General features: G+C 39.3%; 1 protein-coding gene across 5 annotated transcripts in view; it reads right to left on the bottom strand.

The window, feature by feature from the left end:
• Nucleotides 1–23,057, bottom strand: part of ARHGAP26 (Rho GTPase activating protein 26) — a 466,078-nt gene that overhangs the window by 54,638 nt on the left and 388,383 nt on the right. The gene's annotated exons all lie outside the window — the stretch shown is intronic.

Here is a 23,057-nt window from a genome sequence, read left to right as displayed (position 1 = left end):
CCATTCCTCTGGCCTCAGTTTCTCTCATTCACAAAATGCAGACAACTGCTGCCCTGAACTACTCATTCATTCAATAATTATCAAATACCTAATCTCTGCCAATCAATAATACAACAGTGTACAAGAAATGTGCACAGGCCTGAGGTATGTTACAGCTTAATACAGAAATCAGAAAAGTAAATGAGTAACTATCATATGGTGTGCAAAACGCCATGACTGAGGTTAATGTGAGAATCAGATGAAACACAGCCCATTAGTCAATTCTCATTATTCACACATTCTGAATCTGTGAATTTGCCTACTTGCTAAAATTTATTTGAACCCCGTTTGCAGACACGCACAAAGCAGGAAAAATTTGAGTTGTCTGCCAGGCACGTTTCCAGCTGAGACTGAACAATGTGGCGCTCTGCCTTCTAGTTTCAGCTCTCATACTGTAACTAGGTGACCTTTTCACAGTATATCTAGTGCCACGTTTTACATTTTTGTGCTTTTTGTTGGTGATTTCACGTTTAATATGGCCCCCAAGCATAGTGTTGAAGTGCTACTTGATGTTCCTAAGCATAAGAAGGCTGTGCTGTGCCTTCTGGAGAAAATATGTATGTTAGGAAGCTTCGTTAAGGTATGAGTTAGAGTGCTGTTGGCTATGGGTTCGATATTAATGATTATCTGCAGCATATATTAAATAAGGTGTCTTTAAATGGAAACATACATTAAAAAGTTATATATTAGTGATCAGTTGACAAGAATGATGTGACCAGAGGCTCACAACAATACCTAAGTCTGTAATTCCCAGGCACAGTGGTTCAATAGTCACTACTTCTGTGTTCATGATGACCTTATAGAATATAATGACTATGAATGATGAGAATCAGCTCTACTGTACACGAAGTGGCTTTGAAAACTGGAAAGCACTATAAATACGTATTGTAGTATTACTGTTTTTGACAACAGTGCCAGTCAGATCCTTAATCTTCCAGGAATTTTCTCCAACTTCTGGTCTGCTGACAGCACCTTGTTTTCCAGGAAGCTCTAGATCAGTGTATATATAGGACACAGGTATATGTCTGATATTTGATGCCACCTTACCAGATCCTCTGCAGTCTGGTATTTAGCCATGACTGGGTATTCTGGCATTCGATCATGTTTCCTCATATTATGCTGGTCATTTCACACACATTTCATGGGCTGCACACTCTACCAGCCTATGATATCATCAACAAGCTTTTTCATTCAACATGCACTAAGTACCAAACACGCACAAGGCACTGCTGTGAAGAGCTGGCGATACAGAAACAAATACGACTGTCACTGGTCTGAAGCTGACCAGTTGAATGAAAAAGACAGACTTGGAAACTAATATGATGGGATGAGATGAATAATGCTATACTGTCCATACCAAGAGTGATTAAGTGATCATTAAATTCATCATCTAAGCAGGACACTTTTGAATGTGAAGTGAGGAGAGGTACTATTAAACTCACACCAGAACAACAGCTCTAAACCTGGCAAAACAAGATATAAGGTTCCTAAATATACTACAGAGGTCAAATGGTGTGATCAAAGTAATGGCAGATAAGTGCCAGAAACAAAGCATATTGATATTGTAGCCTACAATAATGTCACTCACACTTTTGCTTTCCATGAAACTAACACTCTCCTTTTTATGATTCCTTGCAATATGTAATTTTCTTTGCATATTGGATACTAAAGTTATCTGTGGCTTCTGAGGTTATGAGTTGAAAATTGCATAAAGATGATAATCAGATATGTGAATCTTTCTTCATGCTGGCAATTTTTATTTTAGTATTGAAATTTAAGTTATAAATACCAAATCTAAAATTCTACTTAATGACTTGTTATGTAGGCTTATACTAAATCTCTATCTAAAGGAATTTTCTCCTCAGGCTCCAAAAGGAACTGTCTTTCTAAGTGTGTTTTAATATTAACATTTAAAAGCTTTCTTTAAGCTACCCTGAGGGTAAGCTACATTAATTTCTCATTTTTAGAAGGTCCAGTTGTGAAAGGACTTCTACTTTAAGGTGTATGAACATGGCGGTGATGCTTCTGGCAAGATGAATTGGAGGAGGGACACAAAAGAAGTCTTGGAAACATCTACATTTTGGTATTAGGGAGTCACTATCTTGCCTAAAAAGGGCCCTCTGCCAAGCCCTGAGGTAATTTCCTACCTGAAATTTACTTTCAGAGTAAGTACCATTTGATTAATTCCCATCATATAAGAAGTGGGTTTCTCTTCATAAATATGAAACTATGCTTGGCTGATGAGTTTTTCAGTCTGCTGAACTGCAGGTGTTTCCCTACACAGACAGCATGACTTTTCATCTGTCTTGAGGGACAAATGCAGGACAAATCTCTGGCTTAGAGGAGAAGGTATATATCTCATAAAGACGGCATTGTTTCATTTTCATATTCCATATTTTGGTTGAGGAAATTAAAAAATGAAGGGAACGAGTTAAAGTGTGTTAAAAAATTCTTTATGCCAGTTTTCTCCCAAACCAAAACAAGAATCAGAAGGAATCCCAAGCCTGTTTTTGCAAAAATACAACAATAGAACAATAACAACAACTCCTTTCCCCAAAACATACCCAACAGTAGAAAACTTTTAGACCAGGTGTTGAGATCTTTACCAACAAAGAAGAGCCTGTTTATTACCAAAATCTACATTTTGCTCACAATTATTCTTCATAATGGAAGTGTATAATGTCCTTCAGCCTTTTCCAGTAAACACTAAAAAATTGAAAAAATTTTTTCTAAAGCATTTCTGAAAATAGCATACATATTTACAAAACAAAAAAATGTGCTAAGTCAAAGCATGGCCAAGACCCTAATTTTCTATGATAAGATTATGTCAAACACACTTTCCTTTATTGTCACCAAAGAGTACCAAAATCTTGTATCTATTGTCGCCCCAAGCAGGTTGCTTATGTTTCCCATGAGCTGCCTTTCAAGATGTTTATCAATCCCTTTGATAATTAACTATCTATAAATTCTGTCAGCTTGCAAGCATGACTTTAGATGCCTGCATTTTTACTGGTTAAAAAAGTGGTACCATTTAGCCACTTGTGAAGCACCAAAAATGAGAGTTAGCACTTATGTCACCTAAACAGCCTGAAACAGCAGACAAAAGTTCTGGGCTCCTTTTACTTAGGAAAGAAAATCTTTTAACAAATTGGAAAACAGATGTATTCTGAGCATATATGTTCTCTCTGGCATTCTTCCTGTGGGCTCCACATCAAGTCTGAAATGTAGTTAAATCACTGGTTTATACAAAAGCTTAATTAACTGTGATAATAGGCTTGGGGGCATCTCAAAGAACCTGCCCATGTGCACTTATCAATCCCTGCCAGGCATGAGGCTGAGGGGTTCAATATTGGACTTTATTACCCACTTGTTTAGAAACTTAGATGTAGTATTGAGCAACTATTTGGATGAGGGTTCCAATTACTTATGATCCTAGGTAATCCTACATTGCTTTAGGGTTATAAATTGCAGAGTGAAAATACTTTCATGATGGATAATTCATAACTATATATATATATATATATATATATATATATATATATATATATATATATATATATATATATATATATATATATATATATATATATATATATATATATATATATAATACGAATACCCCTCAACTTGCTTGGGGAATGTATGTGGAGGCTTTTTATGCTAATATATTACTTTGAACAGATACTGTATCAATTAGTAAAATTTCCAAACAGTATAAAAAGTACAGAGGGGAAAAAAAAAGTCTCTCTTCCCACTGACACCCCCCCTTCTCCAGAAGCAACCATCACTATAAGTCTCTTATATTTCCTTCCAGAGATATATTTCATTCCCTTTTCAAAAACAATGGTAGCAAGGTATTCAATTTGTTCCAAACACTGCTCATTTTCCCTAACAATGTATGCTGGTGATTGCTACATCAGTACATGAAGAGTGAGTTGTACATCACAGAGATGTAAGTCAGCTTATTTAACCAGACCCTTACCAGTGAACATTTAGGTGGCTTCCTATCCTTTGATTTTGAGTGGGACCTAGAATAAGATAGAAGCACTGAATGACACTGACATCTTGTCCTACCTACTGACATCCTACTTTAAACAATACTGATGTTTAAACAATGTGGAGAGGCTATTTGATGAACTAGGTCTTTGCCCTCCTGCTGTCACACACAGGAAAATAAAACCTCTCTGGTTTTTACAGGTTTTTAATGCATATGCTAAGCCAAGTGCTTTAACTTAAAAAAAGCTAGGAAAATATAAACTATTATTAACAAAACAATCTGAGGTCATTTTTTTGGAAACATCCTGACCCTACCTAATATTACATCTGTTGTGAATTTTGGCAAATCCTCCAATCTCCTGACTCGTATCTGTCCATGCATCTATGTTTCCTGCATGTTCTGCAGAATGGCTTGTTATTTCTTGAGCACATCATATTTTTGTCTCCTTGTTTGTGCCTGTGCAATTTCACTTGCCTAGGATGTCCCCTCTTCGTATAGGCAACTTTTACTCACTTCCCAAGATGCAATTCAGAGGGCAAGGCCAAATGTCCTTCCCCTGCATCCCAGCTGCACCCTCAGCCCATCTCTATCACAGCACTGCCACACTGCCCAGAAGACATCTAGGTGCAGGTCTTCATATGGATTGAGTACTAAATTTCCAGCACCCAGCATAATTTCTGACACAGTTTGCACTTGGCAACTGCTTGCTAAATTCAAATGAACCCCATGGGGACAAGGACACAAGTCAGTTTATTTAATTTCCTCAGTAAAACAGAATCTATGCTCTGGCATCTTCTTTCAATTAACAACACGAGTAGCTGCACTTTAGGTGTTACAACATGAGTATCTGCACTTCAGGTGCTTACGGAGATCTCAATTTAGAATCACTTGTCACGTGGCTCCTTTCTAAAAGCCTGGCTGAGGCAACTGAAGCCGAGACTTTGTCTAAGAATGATCCTGCTTTCTGCCCATCAACCTTGTAAACCAGGCAGATAAACAGATAAACTGCCTATTTGCTCTCCTCCATAGTGAAAAGGATCTTTTAATACTTCAGCTTAACATTAGATTCTATGCTTAACCAAAACTGATAGGAGAAACAGTTATACATACAGAATCTGTTTTATTTTTTGTGTAAAATTGCTATGGAAGACACCACTTATTGTGACACTCAAAACTGTTACTATAGAAATTCATGACAAATTAATATTATAATTTGAAACTCCTGATGAACTGGTTTTTAAAAAAAGACAATTGAAGTATATGTGCCATCATATTTTTTCCCCTTCTTTACCATGGCTGCAGGGTGGCTCAGGGCAGGTTTATGCTGAATTACTCTCCTCCTCTCTCAGCCTTTGTTAATGTGCTATTCTTTTTCTCTATTGCATATGTATTTTTAAAAATAGTGAGCTTCACCTTCCTGGATTTTGTTTGGTTATCAACACTGTTCAGAGAACAGTTGTTACCAGATACCTGGTATATGAAACACATTTGCTTGTACTGTCACCCAACTATGCTTTAAACACACACACCATACAGAACTTGTCAGCACACAAAGATTGAAATAGAAAACATATTCTTAAACTTAATAAGGGCTTGTAAGTCTTGAAAATGCCACCCCAGTTTTACTGGCAATAGGAGACTAGTGTGTACTGAAGGTTGCGGGCACAGATTTTGAGGTGGATATGATGCCCAAGCTATAAAGCCATCACTTAATAAGCCTATTTAAATGAGTCCAAGCCTTAAGGGGGCAATTATACCTGGATTCCAAGCAATAAAAGAAAGGAAAGAAAAAATATTAAAGAGGAAGTTCAATTCCCAAATCACAAACAATGCAAATTGGAAATGCAATCAGTAGATACAAGGATTGTATCTATGCCAGAGATAAAGGCTGGGCTTGTAAACATCCTGCTGCCACCTCTTCACTTTGGAGGGAAATATAGTGACAACCAGATGGTCAGCTTTTGAGGGAAAGTTTTTAGTTTTGCTTTAAATGGCAGAAATGGGCAAACATAACAGGAAATCTCATGAGTATGAAAAAACATTGCGTACCTGAGATTCGAGAGTTATGGAATGTTTAAAGACATATTAGCACCTTTGCCAATATACTTGAAGTCTGAAGAGTTGGCTCTATAAAGTTTGAAAACTGGGAAGAAATGAGATGTGCTATAAAACCATGTTCCATTCCCCTCCTTTACTTCTGATGGATGAAAACAGCAACTGCTTCCTAGTCAAAGAAGGACTGTACCAGGAATATCTTTGATTATCTGTCAAGTCTCAGGATCTCAAGTATGAATTGCACCAGGGCTACACACCCCAGCTGGGGAATGGGGGGCTGGTCCTCAAGATGATGGAAGGCCTGTTGGTTTGGGAGCTATGCAGACTAAGTTCAGATTCCCATTCTGCTCCCGCCTAGCTATATAATCTTGGACGAGTTACTTCATCTCTCTGAAACCTAGATTCCCAATCTGTAAAATGGGGTTATTTACGTGGTTGTTTACCTTACCGTTTCCTAGGGCAATCAGATAATATATGTAAAACCCCTGGCCTAGTTCCTAGCAATGGTAGATGGTCAGTCAACCCTTATGCCCTTATTTTTCCTCCCTGGATTACCCCATGCTCATCCTGTATCTTTTCTGTCATTTGTATATCTTATTCCAAGTATTTCCTTCTCTCTTCTCTCCACCCCCTCTCTATTTCTCTTAACTTTGGCTTCTCCAACGTCATTTTTGGGTTCTCATTCAATGATCCCTGTTCTCCTATGTTCCTGTAAGCTTCCCAATCCTCCCGCCTCATCAGCCTCTCAATTTGAGCGACAGCAGAGAGTGGAGGGTTGGAAAGATAACGTGACTGGGATGTCTCACCTCTTTCCTTAGATGTCTGACTTTAATATCTTGTCATTACCCAAGCAGCCAGTACCCGTGGAAGCAATCGAGCAGAGTGATGGGCATGGGCCTGGGTTCTGGAATCAGGTGGTTTGGGTTCAAAACCCACCTCTACCTTCAGGTAAGTGGGTTAACCTCTGGCCCTTCTTTCTCATATATGAATTGGGGATTACAATAGCACCTCACGCATTATGAGCATTACATAAGTAAACACATCTAAAGTACCTGACCCATCAGTGCTTAATTAATGCTAGCTAATACCATCATCAACCATTATCACTATCATCATCTTATCCTAGGAAGACTTAATTTCCCATGGTTATATTTTTAACCTTTGAGAACAAAATTTGTTTTCGGGTACTGGAGCATCAAACTAAGGTGGAATTTTCCAGGAGTTCAGCGGCAGAATCAGTTCTCATAGATATCATGGATTTTGAACAATGTCACCACAAATAAGAGACCTTTGCATAAAGGACACCACAAGTTACCACTACTCAGTAGCCTGCATCAGAAGACTAGTCAAACTACTAAACTAAAACATACTCGGTACTTGCATGTTCATGTCTTTCACTGAAGGAGAGAGTCCATTAAGATTCCTTTTCCTGGGTGGGCCACAGTGGCTCAGCAGGCAGAGTTCTCACCTGCCATGCTGGAGACCCGGGTTCAATTCCCGGTGCCTGCCCATGTAAAAAAAAAAAGGTTCCTTTTCTTCTCGTTAATCAAATTCTAAAACACACCCCTCACAACACTGTCATTAAAAGTGACAGAGGCCAAAACCTAGCACACTGGTGTTTGCCATATGTTCTCTAATGATCTGTAAAGGGGACTGATAATGAAAACCTTTTCCCAGAAATCTGTTTTTTAAATGAATCAACTGTGTCCCAGGCTAAGTAAGAAGATAACATTTTCTTCCGTTTTTAAAACAAAAAAATATATTATTGAAGCAGTCGGGTCGTTAACTATGAATAAAATGAGAAATCTGTAACAATCATTTGGACTCCAAAAAGGACATTTTCAGAGAACATATGTGGAACTACTAGGAAAAAATCCATCTCCAATGGTTGCGCTGTGAAGACACAAAATGCTTAGCTGAGCCTGTTAAAGAAGGGCTCACTGCAGTGGACATCTGTGGTCTGGGGCTGCTCCTCTGGTAGGAGCCAGCCCTTCTTAGCCTCAGTCCCCGTGCTCTGCTCTGCATGTGAGTCCTCCTTTTCTCACCAGAGTCAGGGCCAACAGGCAGTTCAGGCCTAGTTCATTACAACCTCCTGCCACAGAGACTGGGTAAGGGGTGATGATATGATTTAATTTGGACCAACTGGAGTTGTGCCCACCACTGCTGTTTAGACTTTCGGGAAGAGAGGCTCTTTCTCTTTCTCTGGACTTATATTTCTAAAGAAGTTAGCAGACATCGTCCAATCAAAAACAACAAGCTTATCTAAGAATAGAGTCAATACTGAGCTGAAAAATGCCAAGAGTGGGCTTCCAATGGCATGTTCGCCTCTGGATCTAGCATACTTGTAGCCTCCTGTCCCCAGTCTTCTCAAGCGTGAGACAAATATGAGGACATACGTGAGACAATAATTCCCATTTTAGCCTAAGTAAGGTGGGCTGCAATTTCTGTTCCTTGCAACCAATGATCCTGATAAGTAAATTTGTTCAAGTTGACACAGAAGGTCTTAATATAACAATTGCCTGTACATTAAAAGATATCACAATAAGGAAAGTGTATACTAATGCTCACTTCCCAGAAACATGTGAGAAGGACAGGAATAGAAAGCTCTTGTTAGAGTCAGAAAGGTCCTGGATTGAGAGAAATGCAGACCCTCCAAAAGCAAAGCCCAGGAGTGACTTTAGTAGCACACAGTGCTCCATGAGAAATGTGTCGGCGGATACCTGAACAGTTGGATGCAGTTTCCACAGTTCACTTACAGGTTGCAAAAGAAGGAATATTACTGATCCAAATGAAAATAAATACCAGGGGGAGTTGAGCAGGTTAGTACAGTTACTGAAGGCTAAACATAGCAACCCTGTGTAAGGAGTAAAACTAAGTAGGGATTTTTCTGTAAGGCTATGTGATCACTACTTATACTCTCTCCTTATTAAAGCCACTGTGATTCTGGCCTGTTCCAATTGTTTTTGAACTATTCTACCCTCTCTAGGCTCGGGAGTACTCTCTTAACAATAGAGTCTGACTCCAAGGTAAATAGCCCTTGCTGACAGCTAAAACTGTCAGAATTTTTCTGGTGGGGTTGTAACACAATCAAGAGGAATGCCACTTATTTTTAAACTGATTTTGCAAGATTTTTACAATAAAAAAACTCAAAGCAAAGAGGATGAAGCAGAACGCTGTAGGACTTTGGGTGACACTCAGAAATAAAAACAGGTCATTTATGGAAGATAAGAAGAGTTTCAGATGGTGAGATCTATTTGACTGCAAAGCAAAACTGTTGAAAATAGGGAATGTTTCAGGCAAGTCAATTACACAAGATAAATTGATAGAAGATGTTCCATCAGGATCTAGTTAGGATGGAATTCTGGAATGGGAAGACATTACCAGGCTCTCCCAGCTTAATGTGTAAAGAAGTAAAAATCATATTGACATGAAAATAAAACATTTTCAATATTATAGATGAAAATCATGTTTGGACAAAGTTAACGATGAGCTGCTCCCCACATGTGCCCTGTGTGCTCCTGTCTCTGAGTCTATCCCCACGGTTCCCCTTGCCCAGAACATCTTGGGTTTCCTGTCAGTTTAAATCCAACCCAACTTTCAAGACCCCAGCTCAGGTACTTTTTAAAAAAATATTTTTATTTTGAAATATTTTCAAACTTTTGGGCATTAAAAAAAATACAAACTTTATATAAAGATCTCTGACATACTCCTTTTCCCCCAACACCCAGATCCACCAATGCCACATTTGCCATATCATTCTACCTATCCATCAATCTACAATCTATCTGTTCATCTGTCGGTTTATTCATTAATCTATATTCTGAACCACTGAATATAGGTGGTATACATCACGCTCCTTGAATACTGCCATGTACACTTCCTAAGAACCAGGATATTTAAGTATACCCACCCTAAGTGCAGTTACCGAGTTCAAGAAATTTAACATTGATAGAAAGTTTACAATCTATATTCCAACTGCTTACATGTCTCAAAAATATCTTTGGGGAACTTACCATTCTCCATTGCTACACCCCATCCAGGATCATATATAACATTTAATTATTAGTGTCTCTTTAATTGCTAATTCTAACTTTTTAAAATTTATGGTATATATATATATATATATATATATATATATATATACAACAAACTTTCCCATCTCAGCTGCTCCCAAGTACACAGTTCAGTGGGATTAGTCATATGTACCCTGTTGCAGTACAGTCACCACCTTCTATTACTAAAATGTTCCCATATCCCAAAACTGAAACCCTGAATCCATTAATGCACTAACTCCCCATTCCCCTTGCCCCCTCATCCCTGGCAACTTGTACTCTAATTTCTGCATATTCTTCAATACCTTCTTTGTAGTTACCACGGGGCTTAAAATTTTCTCTTTCTTTTATTGTGAAAGATAACATATATACTAAAAGGCAATAAATTTCAAAGGACACCACAACAATTAGTTGTAGAACAGATCTCAGAGTTTGGTATGCATTACAATTCCACAATTTTAGGTTTTTACTCCTAGCTGCTCCAAGACATTGGAGACAATCACACTCATTTGTTAAACTCTACCTTCTCTGTATAACTCCTCCTTCTCCTCTGATGTTTCTTTTAATCTTTAGGGTTATTTGGGCTATACTCATTCTAACTTTTTCATGTTGGAAGGGGCTGTTGATAATATGGGATGGGGGTAAGAACTAGATGATGTTCTGGAGAGGCTGGCCCCTCTGGGTTTCAGGACTCATTTGGCCTAGGAACCCATCTAGAGATTGTAGGTTTCTGGAAAGTAATCATAGTGCATGGAACCTTTGCTGAATCTCAGATAAAGCTCTAGGTGTTCTTCAGGGTTGGCAGGAATGGTTCTGGTTGGGGGTTAGCAAACCCTCATAGGTGTCAATGTCCAGTTGAAGCCTGTGTAAGAGTAACCTCCAGAGTAGCTTCTTGACTCTATGAGAAATTTCTCAGCCACTGATACCTTATTTGTTACATTCTTTCCCCCTCCTTTGGTCAGGACAGCATTGTTGATCCCATGTTGCCAGGACCAGGCTCATCCCTGGGAGTCATCCCCATGTTGCCAAGGAGACTTTCACCCCTGGATGTCATGTAGGAGGAGGGTAATGATTTCATTTGCAGAGTTGGGTTTAGAGAGAGTGAGACCACATCTGAGCAACAAAAGAGGTCCTGTGGAAGTAACTCTAAGGCATAACTACAAGTAGGCTAAGCCTCACCGCTATATAAATAGGCTTCAAAAGAGCAAGCCTCAAGATCAAGGGCTTGGCTTATTTACTTGGGATTCTGTAACGTTTGAGACAGTAGTAGGGGTTCCTCGGTGGTAAAGTTTAATAGTTCCATATTTTTTCTCCTATCCCTCAAGGGACATTGCCAATACTTTTTGATTATCTGCTCAACATACTCTAGGATTTATCCAGGCATTACATTAAGTTATACAGAATTACAGGACCTCATTCCCATTCTTGGCTCCCATGTTTTGTTTGTTTAAGTGGTTTACCCAGACAGGTTGAGTTAGATTATCTGCCACAGAAAATTTAGGTTCTGGACAAAATAAACCTTTCTTCCTTTGGTCTTATAGAATAGGGGAAGATCTAAAATACAGACAATGTCTTCCTTGCCCCTGTATTCTGAATTACTTTAATCCCAACCTGATTAGCTTTATTTTTGTCTCTAATTGAAGCCTGATCTCTTTTCAATTTTATATATTATGTATCTAAAACCATACATTTATACATTATGTATCTAAAACTATTAATTTATCATTATAATTTATGTCTTTGCCTTTTAGATACTTTAGCAAGTAAAAAAGAATAGTTATAAACCAAAGTACAATAGTACTGGCATTTATATTTATCCATGTTATTACCCTTAACAAAGATCCTTATTTCTTCATGTGGCTTAGAGCTAGTCTGTAGTGTCCGTTACTTTCAACCTGCAGAACTCTCTTTAGTATTCCTGTAGGGGTGGTCCAGTGGTGACAAATTCTACCTGGGAATATCTTAATCTTTCCTTCATTATGAAAGACAGTTTTTCTAGATATAGAATTCTTGATTGGCAATTTTTTGCCCTTAGTACTTTAAATATGTCATCCCATTGCTGTCTTGCCTCCACAGTTTTTGATGAGATGTTACTTCTCTCCTGTGGCTTTCAGAATTCTAATTTTTGTCTTGGCATTGACAGTTTGATTATTACATGTCTTGGTGCTGGTCTATTTGGTGTGATTCTGTTTGGAGTTTGTGTGGCACCTGAATGTGCATACTCATGGTTTTCATTAAATTTGGGAAATTTTTGGTCATTTTTCTTTGAATATTCTCTCTGCACCTTTCATTTTTCTTCTTCTGTGATTCTCACAGTGTGAATATTGGCATACTTGACGGTATCCCAAGGAATCCCTCAGGCTCTGTTCACTTTTCTTCATTCTTTCTTCTCTCTGCTATTGGTACTAGATGACTTCAATTGCCTTGTCTTCAAGTCCACTGATGACTTTCTTCTACCAGTTTCAACCTACTGTTGAACCCCTCTAGGGAATGTAAAATTTCTGTTACTGTGGTCTTCAGCTATGTTGGTTCCTTTTCACAATTGCCATTTTGGTGATATTCTCTTTGCATTCATCTATCATTTTTCTGATTTCCTTTTATTCTTTGAGTATTTCTAGGATGACTTTTTAGAAGTCTTTGTCTAGTATGTCCCAGGTCTGGTCCTCCTCATTGATGATTTCTAATGCTTTATATCTTCTCCTTTGCCTGGGCCATCACTTGTTATTTCTTTGTATGTTTTGTAATCTTTTGTTGAACTCTGGATATTTTGATATCTTAACGCATTAGGGTTGGAATTTAGACTTTGGGAGGAGTCTGTTTCTTAAGCTTATAACCAGGAACTGTTACGACAAAGCTTTCTTTGAATGCCAAGAGCTAACACAAAAAAGGTGGGGGAAAAAAACATCTTTCTCAGTCTATGCAGATTGCCTGTGTGAATGCTCTCCTTCAGAGCTATATAATGAGTTCAGAGAACAGCTGAAGATAAAGTATAGCGGCCAAGCAGATCCTTTCTGAGCATGTGTCTTGTCTTGAATATGTGCATGTGGCCCTAGGAATTCCCCTATTTATGCAGATACAAATGTCCCCTGTTCCCTAAGAAAGTTTTCTCACTTCCCAGGCAGTGCACTGCATGTCCTATAGCCAGCAATCCCTGAACCAGGCAACCACTTGACTGCCATATTATAGGCAGAGCTCTATGAGCTGCCTTCTTCATGCAAGGCAAGTTCTAGGACACTGAACACCTCAGGCCACCACCAGACAGATTGGGCCAGACACACATGCTTCTAGTATGTGCGCAAGACTTACTCTGCTCCCTCTGGAACCAGGACCAGAGATCTGCACTGGGAGCATGAGCCAGCTCCACGCAAAGCCAGTGAGGGGGTGGGGTGCAGCAAGGGTGCCATGAGATCCTATCATTTTTAAGTAACATTTTTCTTGATTCAGTGCTCACCATGTTACTACAGTCCTTTAACTGTCTCCTGCAGCTTTGAGAAAGATATTCCCACCAGTTCTTGCTGGTTGTTCAAAGCTTCTACGGTAGGATGGTGCCCTCAAGAGTTTCACTCTGCCATCTTGATCGGGGCCCACACTCAAAGTGCCATTTTGATCACAAAGCCTTCCTTTACCATTCTAGCTGAAAGTCATCTCTCTTATGTGAGAATTCCAGCAGCCACTTTATCCTGTAACACTGATCCCTTTAAATCCAGTTTTATGGTTATTTTGTATTTCTGATATTGTTCATCATTTAGAGCCCTACCCTTATCTAACTAATCTTTAGCATAATGCGCTTACATATTGAGGGCATTCAGTAAATACTTGTCAAATGAAAGAGTAAAAAAGCTAAGTCATAATCAGGAACATGTTGGTTGAAATTCTTTCAACAAAAAATAGGCAAAAGGATCACAGGGCACCATCGCTCCAGTGTTGCTCCTGTTATCTCCTCTCTGTTTCTCTCTGTACACTGGAATAACAGCAATTGGGTTTCCTCCATATAGTGGGGAATGCGACTGCTAATAATTTCAGATGACAAGATAGGTTTTTAACCCAACTCTGGTTAAAAACTCTCCAAGAAAATATTCTGGTTTAGGCCCAGCCTGGTCATATGCTCTCCCCCTCCCTGCCCCAAACACACAAATACACATACACTATTAGCATCTTTAGGTCATACAGAATTGTGGTGCAAAGTTTGCATCAGCAAGGAATAAGATTTACCAGTGATAACTTCACAAACAAATCAAATTTAGTTAAGCACATTTTTATTATAACCAGTGGAAAGTTTTCCAAGCTATCACCAACTTTTTTCTACCTTCAAAAACAGAATATATCAAATGTAACTTACTTTATTGAGCAGTCAAGATTATAAATATTTTGTACTGTCATATAGTTGTGACCCAAGGGGCTGCTAGAGGTGATGAGTAGCTTGCTCTTTATCTTGTCCTCTGTATTATTCCAGTTAAAAGTCTGTTTATTTTTTTAATTCTCTGTCCCACTCATCACCACTATTAGTTTTCTGCTCTCTGAATGTAACTACCCTTGTAGAAGGATTTTTACTTTCAAAATACTGGATGATGGGAAACCTAGGAGCCAAGTTTGCTGAAAAGTGTGTAAAATGTTGTATGTCTGGACATGGCACCCTTTGAATCTGTTGTACTCTCAGTTCCTACTGAAAGGATGTAACTCAGACCCCTCTGGCCACAGATGATTAAATTGTAGAAGCAGCTGACTGGGAGCCCGGTCCTCGGGTTGGACACTAGCTAATGACCTTAGGGAGAAGCACTGGTCAAATTCTATGGAAAGTGAAGCTATTAGGTAGTACTGGAGTCACAAGGGGCCATGGTAATCCAGAGTTATGAGGAAGCACAAGCCACAAGGGAGGGAAAGTGATGCACAGAATGGTGGGAGAGAATGAGCCAGGTGGTAATAGCAAGCAGAAGCAGTTGGATGCTGAGAGGGATAAGATACCACGTAGCTGAATGGTGGTGATGTGGACCACAAATGGCTGCTTGGCTCTATTCCGGCCCCCACCTGACTTCAAATGGCCCAAGTCTCCCTTAGTTCCTGGTTGGCACTCTGCCTGGGCCCAACAGCCCTGAGCACCCATTCTACAGTTTCTGGCCTTTGTTCCCTTCCCATACTCCAGTGATCCTCTGAAGGGACCTGGAGGTGTATCACAAGCTAGAAAGTAGTAGCCAGATGAAGTTGTGGGCTCATCCGACTACTCAGGGAATTTTTATGCTCACTGTTAGGTGTGAAACTGTGACTGTTCTAGACAACTGGGGTGTGTGTGTTACTCTGTGACTCAGGATGGGATCCCCATGGACAGCCTCTTTTTTCACCCTTGCCTGCCGGAGGCAGGACTCAGCATTTCAGTACAACCCTCCAGAGAAATTCCAAAAATGTTCATTAACCATAACAGTTAACTTGTATTGAGAACTTATTACGTGCTAGAAGCCATGCTAAGCATTTTACACGAATTATTTCACCTAATTCTCACAGGGACCTATGTGGTAGACACTATTATTATTCTATTTGGGATTGAACTGTGCCCCCACAAAAGACACATTCACGTTCCAACCCATGTCCCCGTGGGTTTTAATTCATTTGTAAATAGGACCATAGAAGATGTTATCAATTAAACTGTGCCCAAATTGAATGAGGGTGGGCCTTAATCCAAAATGGCAAAGTTCTTATAAGCAAAGGAAACTGGATACAGAAAAATAAATAAATAAAGAAAAAGCCATGGAGAATAAAGAAGCCGAAAGTCAACAAAACTCAGAAGAGAAAGGAGGGGACATTGCTATGTGACAGAAAAGCCAGGTCCCAAAGATCACAGGCAGTCACCCCAAAATACCATAGTATTTGGGGAAAATGCATTGTCTTGATGGTCCCTGGATTTTAGACTTCAACTACCTTCAAAACCATGAGCCAATAAATTCTTATTGTTAAATCACTCCATTGTATGGTATTTGTTTCAGCAGTTGGGAAACTAAACCATATTCCTATTAAACTGTTGAGGCTTACAGAGGCTAAGCAACTTGTCCATCATAATGCAGCTAATGAATAGTGAAGTCGGGATATGAACTCAAATGAGTCTGTCTCTCAGAATCCAAGCTCTTGATGCCGTGATGGATGAAATAAGGTGGAACTGATCTGTGCTGAAGACTTCATGAGGTGACACAGAAGAGGATTCATGTCATATACCTCATAGGAGAAACTTCACATAATTTCCTTTTAGATTTTTCTGCTCCTCCAGAGTTCCACTGACAACATCCCGCCCCCATCTCTTGTCCCTCTTCTCCACCTATATAAAACCCTCCTTCACTGTCCCTAGTGGCTTTTGCCTCAACCTGTAAGCCTTACTCAGCAAAACCAAGGCATGGCCCTCAGGGGTCGTGGCTCCACTCCCAGCTTTGCAAGGACACCCATTCCAGGTTCACAGCTACGTCATGGAGCCAACCCATCCCCAAGGTGATATGTTGGAAAGCAGCCTTGGAAGAAGCCTATCCTCTCCAGAGAAAAGGAAGCAAAACACACAGTCATCTATCTGAGTAGGAATGGTGTTTTCTTTTTCTTTACTACAAATTCTTGTATTTTCACATGAATCTGTAGTAAAGCATGAGCTAAGCATAAGGCTGAGGCAGCATAGAAACAGGATTCTGTTTGAGATACACTGATTACATATTCACATTCTAGACAAGGGCCTTAGGTTTCCACGAACAGTTTTGCACATAGAGAACCAATTCTTCCATAAGCATGCTGAATTCAGTGGGTTACACTGTGGACTTGCCTATACAAGGGACACCAAAAATGAGGACCAAGACAGAAAGGTGGCTCTGATTGAGTTTCAACAGGAACATTCAGGTTATGGTTAGTAGAGCTCCGTATGGTTCAATTCAGAACTAGCTGTAGTCAAAATATCAGTGAAAGTTCTATTTAGCCTCCCTTTGTATCAACACTGGAATTGGTTACTGAATTGCATCTTGAAAAGAATAAGCTCCAGGAGCTAACATTTATGGAAGCAGACACAGAGCCTAGAAAAATCAGCCACGTATGCAAAGAAAAATGTAACAAGAAGGAGTTTTTCTTTGTAATGATGAACCAGGATGCTTGCTGGCAGGCATATGACATAACTGATTCAAGCTGAAATTAAAGGTAGAACTTAATAACTGGCTTGTGAGGAAGAAGGAATTTAATTCAGAATTTCCTTATAGACAAAGAAGAGCCTCAACCTCTACACAGGAACTGGGAGTTACATGAAAATTTATTACCAAAAACTTCCCTTAACCCAACACAAGGCATAGTCTCTTCTCCTGGCTCCTCTGATTCAGGGTTTAAAGAACTACTAGATCTCAAGAACTTTCCTCTTCCATATAAAGTAAGAAAGCAATCCATTAAGGTATAAATTACATTTCAATTTAACAGAATATTTGGTATATGGCTTTACATAAGAAGTTGTTACAGAATTTTGACATGACAAATATTAGGAAACTACTAGATGATTATATAAAAGTATAAATATATTTTAAAATATATTTTAATGAGAAATTCTCTTGGGGTAGAAGGAGACTACAAAAATGTACCATATTCCAATGATCAAATTTTAGCCTTTCATTTCTTTCAAAACATTTTTTTTTCTCTCTACATCATTCTTACAGTTCACATTTAAAGTACTGTGGCACCTGAAATGTTGGATCCACAGAGACCTCTGAAAAAACAGTTGGGACACTGAATCATCTTTTCATTTACAAGCCCAGGGCTTGACAGTTGGCAGAGCCTGAGAGACTGTTTTAGCTAACAGGCTAAAAAAGTTGGGCTATAAAATATCTAGAACTCTTCTTCCTCTACTCACAGTAAGCTGGACCAAGGAAGAACAAGGAACTGATAAGCTACAAAGGAGATCTGGAAGACGAACTGGGGAGATAATGGGAAACTCTGCCTACCATGCACAACGGCAAAGACGCTTCATTTAACCATAAACATTTATGAAAAAATGACCACGTCAGTCATTTACTACTTAAAATATGTCTTGTATTGGCATCAATGCCTCTTCATGTATGTAGATCTTATCAAGTCCATCTGTGTTGTAAGAACCTTGAGGGGAGGATGTATTTTTGGTCTCTTTCATTGTGAGGTGGAATAGTGTCTTACACAGTAGGCACTTAATGAATGTTTGCTAATTGACCAGGAAGGGATTGTTGTCAGATTGGGGCTATACTGATACTATCAAGTGCTCCAGGGTGCAGTTAGCCCACAGCAGCAAATACTCAACTGGAGGTGCCATGCTCCGAAGGAAAACATAAGATTGAAATAAGTCTGTATTTCGTTGAGGTTTCAGAAAGGATAGAGAACAGAGCAAGAGCAATGGATGGGTATTTTTCTTCTGCTAATAATGAAATGCTTGGGCTCTTCCCTTGGGACAGTTTGGGATCTAACTGCTGGCTTGGATTGTTATTCTGGCCATGTCATGCGGGTCTTATCTTTATTGGATTAGCATGTGCAGGATTCCCATGACTCCACTTCTTGATTCTTGACTTCCTGCCAGTTTGTTTTCACTGTGACAATTGAACATCTAAGTGCTGCCCCGGGATGACTGAGGACATATTTCCTCTAATTCCACTTTCACACAAAGGGTCAAGAAAAGAAAGGGAAAGAGGATATGCAGGGGGCTGGGGGAAGAGGAATGCTTCTCCCCTAGAGAAAGCAGAGAGTTACATGGCCCTTGTATCATGAGGTCTGTGCTCTAAGGCACAGAATATTGAAGCAAAGGAAAGATACAGGTTTCTCCTGAAACAATGTTTTTTTAAGTTAAAAATCTCTCTCATGCTTCAGCTTTATATTTGCCAACTTTCAAGCAATATTATTCAGGTCAAAGTGTGTGGGTTTTGGTTCTGTCACTGATGTCTAATGTGACACAGTGACAGACTTGCCAATATAATTTTCCTGTTCCATTCCTGTTGCCCCCTATCCTTAAATTCCTGTTTGTAAATTTCACCTGCTTAAGTTTTCTAAAGCCTTGAGTAGAGTGGTGAATGTAATAAACTGAACAGGGCTCTGCTCCAAACCTAGAATAAAATGTCACTAAAAAATAAACCAAAACAAAAAACCCTCTTTCTATCTGTCTAGTCATAAACGGTTTCACTTCTACTTTTACAAGTAATAAAAGCTGAAAAGGATTACAAAATTGCTAGATTGTACTTTTTTACATTAGCACAGGCAGGTGCCTTACCTGGGAAGGTGGGGGATAGTGACGAATACAGGTGATGTAAGTGGTATGTCTGAGGTTTCCAGGGCAACTGCTAATTATTATTGAGTAGGTCTAAGGTATCTCCATTAAGGTCAGGAGTTAAGGTTTTCCTATTCCATATTCCATTTTCAATGGAGCTTTAAAAGGAAACGTGGTAGAAAGGATGGAGAATGAGGATGAAGAACAGGTGAAAGAACTATATATAGCTTGAGATAATTGCACTATTTAAAATTTCATATTTTTGGTTGGGAGGTAGGAGGAGGAATTCATGAGTGGTTGCTCAATGTTAAAAATGACTTTCTGGTTTCCTAAGTAAGGGTTTCCCAGATTTAATAAGAAATTGGATTCAACCCAAACACAGGGATCTGATGAGATCTACCTTCCTAAGCAACTCAAGGGCACTCAATTAAGTCCATACAGATTTTCTCTGCTGTCCCATGGGTCAGCATTTACTAAACTGTCCTGGAGCCTGGGACTGCCCAGCCTGGAGAGGACGAGCTATCCGATCATTAAATAAATGATTCAAATGGCCCAAATTTCATTTAAAACCCACTGAAAGCAGAATCTTTGTGGTGCTAAAAGTCATATTCTTCAATAGAATGGCATCTCACTCAGAGCCTCGCTATTGAGGAGAAAAAAGTTTTCAAGGTAAAAAAAAAGGACTCTTTTATCAGGAAAAAAAAAGCCTTAAGAAGAGAATGAAAGCATGGTGACTTCAAAACTGAGAAAATCTATTTTTAATTGTGCTTTTGAAACTGACCAGTCAATGCATGCACAAGTAAAAAATTTCAACGCTACAAAAGGGCATACAATGAAGAGTCAGTCTCCCTTCCACCACAGACCACTGCTCCCATTTGCTTCCTTCAGGGACAAACTGTGTCTTTCCATCCAGAAATATTAAAGACAGGTACATATCTGTGAGTACACACCCCCAGATTCTTACACAAGTAGGAGCATATTCTGCACACTCATGGTTTTCAAGGCCACCTGCATATCAAAATCATCTAAGAAGCTTAAGAAATATACCAAGACTCAGATCCTTTTCCAGTGAACTTATTCAGTCTCCAGAATAGGGCCTAGGTGTTGACATTTTTAATTTTAGGCTTTCCAGTGTTGCTAGCATGCAGCCTGGATTGAACCACAAATACACACTGACTCATATTTTTTGTTCCCCTCACGTACCTTTGAAAGCTGTTGTCTCCCATCACGTATAGAGCTATCGCATTTCTCCTCTGTATGCTCTGAGTATTGCCATCTACAATTCATGTAGGCAGTCCTTTATTGCTCGTCATTCCTGCTATTTACACTCTCTCCCATAAGGCAAAACAAGAGGGAATGAGATGGTGTCTAAGGAGCTATTTTATCATACTTCTGAGCATTTTTGACACCCCAGGGACTAGCCCCACCACCACTTTCTTCAGCTGGTAAGGCGTATTGGAAGGAACACTGAGAACACTGTGGGCACCCCACTGCCTCCTCGTGAAGGAAGGGATGAGCACTAGAAGAACCTGACGTGGCAAATGTAGTGAATGATTAAGGTGCTGAACTTTGGAATGAGTTTTCAGAAACTGTTTTTCTTTTTGTCATGATGACAATCAAGTTTACACAGTCATAGGCTGGAAAGGAATTCCTGAGGCTAAATTATCCCCCAGTGAAGATTCAGGATTGCAATTAAGTCCTCATCTAATTAGTGCAGTTCCAAATGGCTCCACCCATTGGCGAAACACAGGGTGGATGGCTTGACAAGGCTCCCAAGTGGAAACACACAAGCCTGCTGACGTATGCGAACAGTTTGAAATCCGTCTTGTAAGAGGAGTGCTTCTACTGATAGCTGTGTTTTTTCTTTTATTGTTTGGAGTTAATTCGGTATAGGTATTTTAATTTATTTTGGCATTATCATTTCCATGTTTTTAATCTGGGTTGCTTGGTGCTACACCAGGATCCAATGAATTAACAAAAATAAACACTGAGTATCTATTTATTGCCTACACTGAAAGAAATCAACACTAGTGATTTATTCATTGGTAGGGGGCAGTTCAAGAGCAAATGATAATAAGGTAATAAAACAATCATAGCAATCAATTTTTATCCATCATTCACCATGAATTAGGCCATTAACTAAGTATTATGCAGTCATTTCCTTATCTGACTTGCACAACATTGAAGATGGGTGTTATATTATTATTATTATCATTACTACTACTACCATTTTACAGAGGAGGATTAGTTTGAGGAAAGCAGATAGATTGCTCAAAGTTACACACTTATGAAGAAGCAGAGTCAAAACCTGACCCAGGTAGGTCCACTACCCAGATTGCCTGGGCTTTTACCAAGGCTTACTGATGCTTTGCAAAAGGGGCTTTCAAGATATAACCTATTTCAACCTTCAAATAGCAATTTGTGGCCATAACTTTATATATGTAAACTAAATCTCTGCTCTCTTGAAGGATCTTTGCCATATTAATATCAGCCATATGAAAAATACATTTTCCCTCCTCAAAAGTAGAGTGTTGGTTTAGAATAGCATTTCCCAAACTGTGAATACCGTCTTAAAGGGCTTAAGAGAAGTACTGTAGAAAACATGTTCTGTGGTCAAAAACATTAAGAAAATGCAAAAAAAAACAAAAGAAAATGTGTAACATACCCTCCAGGAGATTCACGACAGACATGGTAAAGGTTCAGAAGTCCTGCAGTCAAGAATCTGTTGAACTTTTTCCCTCTCTTTCCCTACCCCTGTCCTGCACTATTTTGAGAAAAGCTGATTTAGAAGTCTTAAATCTTTTGTAAATATTGACACTGTTCTACCACTTTCAGTATCACAAACCCGGAGAGTTGTTCTCGTGTCAATTCCAGGGTTTTGATCTCACGTTACACGCACAGTAGGTCCTCAAAAATATCTGTTTGCTTGATAATTGCTCCATCCTCTATTGACTTATGACCAAAAGGCATCATTTACAAAGCAGTTGGCTGGGCTTCCTCGGGAAGTCTGATGAGCAGCACTGGTGAGCTAATTCGGGTCCATCACTCTTCAGCTGCATCTGTTTGATGCTCTACAAATAAGTTGCAAAAGTAAGGGGTACAAGCTCTGAAACTCCACCTCTGTCATCACTGTAGACTGACAATGAGAGAGTGCAAGGATGTGCTAGGCAGAGGGTCATGGAAGGAAATGATAAGGTTCGGCCCTGAGAGCTTTACAGTGAAGTAATCTTGATTTTATGCTTCTGGAAGAATAAGTCTATCAGTCTAATGCACTGTACCAGTGCTTCCCAAACATTAGTGGTATCAGAATTACCTGCAGTGCTTGTTAAAGAACAGATTGCTGGGCCCTTTCTCCAGAGTTTCTGATCCAGGTCTGGGGTGGGGTCTGAGAACTTATTTCTAATAAGTTCCCAGGTGATGCAAATGATGCTGGTCCCAAGACCATACTTTTGAGAATACTGCACTGAGGTAAGACTCTTCCCTGGAAGACAAGAGTAATAGAGACCAAGTGAAAGGCTCACAGACGATGCTGCATGGCTTTCCAGATTCTTATTGGAGTGAAGGGATTAAAAATAAGGTCCTAAGGCTGTTTGCAATTAGGAACACATTCCTAGCTAAGTAAGCATCTGTTTTCCAGATTGACTAAAAAAGGTTAAAAAGGCAGTACTTTAACTCAGAAGTGATTTTAATT

Source organism: Tamandua tetradactyla, chromosome 20, assembly GCF_023851605.1.
Source record: "Tamandua tetradactyla isolate mTamTet1 chromosome 20, mTamTet1.pri, whole genome shotgun sequence".
Classification (NCBI taxonomy): Eukaryota; Metazoa; Chordata; class Mammalia; order Pilosa; family Myrmecophagidae; genus Tamandua; species Tamandua tetradactyla.
The sequence above is the reverse complement of the archived record's forward strand: the minus strand, read 5'-3'. Positions and strand labels throughout refer to the sequence as shown.